The following is a 3515-nucleotide window of genomic DNA, read 5'->3' as shown; positions in this document are numbered from 1 at the left end:
TTAAAGTCACGAGGTAAAGAAGGAAAAGTGACATGAGGAAGAACGTTTTCGTTACAGGGAGTGGTTAGGGTCAGTAAGTCCCTGTCTGACACTGACAAAGAGGAAGATTCAATGGACACAAGAGGGAATTCGGTGGTCACGTTCAGATGTGCAGATTTACGCTGAGAAGGCGAGAGAATGAAACGAATAGAGACACACGTTTACTTAAGTGTAGAACCAGCAGAGCGAAGGTGGGCCGCATGGCCTCCGTCTGCGCTGTGACACATGTTGTGATTCAGTGTGAAATCACAGTTCGACCAACAGAGTGTGGGAATTTAGAAATAAGTTTATATTTACACAGCCTCCATACGTCTGCGAAACAGCATATTACACGACAGCAGTGGAGGTCTTTGACATCAGGCTCGAAGGTGCCTGCCGCGTGCCAGACGAAAACCTGAAGTGTTCTGTGGAAGGTTCGCCGCGTGCGGCAGCAGAGTGGCGCAGCGGGAGCGTGCTGGGCCCATAACCCAGAGGTCGATGGATCGAAACCATCCTCTGCTATTGTTCAATGTCGCCTCGTGCTGCTCTCTTCTACAAGCCGCCTTTGCATCTACTTAATGGCATTTAGTATATCGATGCACTCGCCAAATCCACTCAATTCAAGTGGCATGATTTTAGAGGTCTCAATGGTTTTCTGTCCTTCGTCTGTTTCCTCTGAACTGAATCGCAAACCCAGTTCTCTGCGATGCCAATCAGCTGGTAAAGTTGAAACACATGCCTTGCGGTTTCGTCCATTCCTTGCACTAATTCGCCACCCTGGTCCAGACGAGAATGACAAGCATGTCAGAAACCGCATCACGACTCAGACATAGTCCTCTACTATTAGGACGGATACCACCGATTGTGAATAACCTCAGAGAGAGAGACACGTGACAGACAGTCGCCGTGGACTCGATGGGCTGAACGGCTTCTGTCTGCGCGAGAATGATGCTACGTGTTTATGCCGTCCCACTGCCTGTCTCTGGGACAGAGAGGCTGAGGGAGCAAAACTGCTTCATTTTTAACCGTCCCTTCCGTGTTGGATGCCTGCAGTCCCTCAGCTCAGGGCCGTGGGGATGACTCTCAGTGAGTGAAGGTTTCACTCGGATTCTCTTCATCTGGGACACTTGGGGCTCAGATGTTAACTGCTGCGCGATCGCAGCAAAGAAAGCGATGCCCACTTTGCAATAGACTTTCCGTAAGATTGCTGGGTGAAGACGATTTCTGAACACCAAGAAGGCTGCACAACAATGTGAATTTACCTGGGCGAAGAGTTCTCGGTGTCCATTTCTTTCTGTCCTGCCAGCACAGCATCTTTCTATCTCTCCGATAACAGACCCTTGGACAAAGTTCACAATCAAAGTTGTTCATGTTCCCCGCATTAATGTAACTGACACCTCTCACCCCAAGGGTTTCAGAGAGAGACAGAGAGAGAGAGCAGAAGATCGAATGGACTCTACCCGCCCCCACCCTACACCCCGTCCCACCCCCCAGAACAACGTCCAAGTAGAAATAAAATGGTTTAATTATCCACCAGTGGGGGTAGTCCAGTTCCTGGGGATGAGACAAATATCAGCGCCCCGGGGACAGAATGACAAGCAGATGTTCTGGAAACGCTTTGCTGCTTGCAATTCTTGCAGCAACGTGGTATGTACTTCATACTGAGCAAGTTTCAGCTGGCTCAGAGTCTCCGATGGACATTGCTGTGTTTGCCGCCAGCTCAGAGAGAGAACAATAGGAAGGACGTGGGAGTGAATAACGATCCGCGTGAGAGGGCGAATAACTGTTAATGGAGACTGTTAGCGGCTAACAATACGTAGTGTGTCATAGCAGACGAGGTGATAACAAGGAGTCGTTTGTGTGGTAGGGGTCAAGGACATGGGGGAGTTCAGGCCCTAAAGTTATGGAACTCGATATTGAAGACCGGAGGGCTGTAAGGTCTCCAAGTGGAAAATGAGGTGTTGTTCTTTCATCTGGAGCGAGAACACTGCTGCAAGCCTGAGACAGAGATGTTGGCCAGGGAACAGGGTGATGTGTTAAAGTGGCAGGCAACCGCAAGGCCAGGGCCTTTTTCCTGCGGGCAAAACCGGGATGTTCTGCGAAGCAGTCACCCAGTTTATGCTTCATGCTACATTGGGGAAATGACACTGTGAGCAGCGAATGCAGCGGACTAGGTTGTGGCAAAAGTGCTGCTTCACCTGGCAGGTATGTTTGAGCCCTTGGATATTCAGGAGGGAGCAGGTAAATGGGCAGGTGTTACACATTCGGCGGTTGCAGGGGAAAGTGCCTTGGCACTATGGGAGGTGGGTGTGGGGTGTTGCGAGTGAAGGAAGAGTGGAACCGAGGTGGAACCCCTGGCACAACGGGTGCGTGTTGGGACCATAACCCAGCTGAGAACGCATTCTCTCCTATTCATTCAATGTCGTCTTTAGCAGCTTTCCGGTATAACAGCGCTCTGTTCTGCACCTCGCCTTCTCATCTGCTTCCGAAAACAGCTTGGACATAAATATTTCCCAGTGATATACTGGCCCAATGTGCACAGTCGCGTTGATACACTATTGGAGGTTTGCGTGGTCTTCTCCTGTTCTCTGTATCCTTTGTTGAGGAGGGCAATGCTTGTCACTGGCCACTCGGGTGTCAGAGAAAAGTTTCGAAGCAAAATGGTTGAATTATCTGCCAGTGGAGAGAGCCCGGTTCCTGGGGACGGGGCAAACAGCAGCAGGGAGACTGAATGAGAAGCAGCTGTTCGGGAAACTCTTTGCCGCTTGCAATTCTCAGAGCAATCTCAAATGTATTTTATACTGAGCAAGTCTCAGGTCACGCAAGCGGTGTGGGTCGTCAGTGGCGCTCTGGCCCACTGGCTCGTTGGTCTAGGCGTATGATTCTCGCTTAGGGTCCTTTCCAGTGCCGACTTGCGAGAGGTCCCGGGTTCAAATCCCGGACGAGCCCGCGTTTTTTTAACTTGACAGGAAATAATGTTGTGAAAATGCTCCCACACCTGAAAGGATCCACAACGATTCGGCAGAATTTTAAAGTCACGAGGTAAAGAAGGAAAAGTGACATGAGGAAGAACGTTTTCGTTACAGGGAGTGGTTAGGGTCAGTAAGTCCCTGTCTGACACTGACAAAGAGGAAGATTCAATGGACACAAGAGGGAATTCGGTGGTCACGTTCAGATGTGCAGATTTACGCTGAGAAGGCGAGAGAATGAAACGAATAGAGACACACGTTTACTTAAGTGTAGAACCAGCAGAGCGAAGGTGGGCCGCATGGCCTCCGTCTGCGCTGTGACACATGTTGTGATTCAGTGTGAAATCACAGTTCGACCAACAGAGTGTGGGAATTTAGAAATAAGTTTATATTTACACAGCCTCCATACGTCTGCGAAACAGCATATTACACGACAGCAGTGGAGGTCTTTGACATCAGGCTCGAAGGTGCCTGCCGCGTGCCAGACGAAAACCTGAAGTGTTCTGTGGAAGGTGCGCCGCGTGCGGC

At 50.2% G+C, this 3515-nt stretch overlaps 1 non-coding gene across 1 annotated transcript; it reads left to right on the top strand.

The window, feature by feature from the left end:
• Nucleotides 1-468: 468 nt before the first annotated feature.
• Nucleotides 469-540, top strand: trnam-cau (transfer RNA methionine (anticodon CAU)). The gene has a single exon. It is a non-coding gene; the product is annotated as a tRNA-Met (tRNA).
• The last annotated feature ends 2975 nt before the right edge of the window (nt 541-3515 follow it).

This window comes from Chiloscyllium plagiosum, unplaced genomic scaffold (genome assembly GCF_037043375.1).
Source record: "Chiloscyllium plagiosum isolate Xiang-an unplaced genomic scaffold, Cpla_swu_hap1 HiC_scaffold_27, whole genome shotgun sequence".
NCBI classification, from domain to species: domain Eukaryota; kingdom Metazoa; phylum Chordata; class Chondrichthyes; order Orectolobiformes; family Hemiscylliidae; genus Chiloscyllium; species Chiloscyllium plagiosum.
Note: the sequence above shows the minus strand (reverse complement) of the source record. Positions and strands in the feature narration are given on the sequence as shown.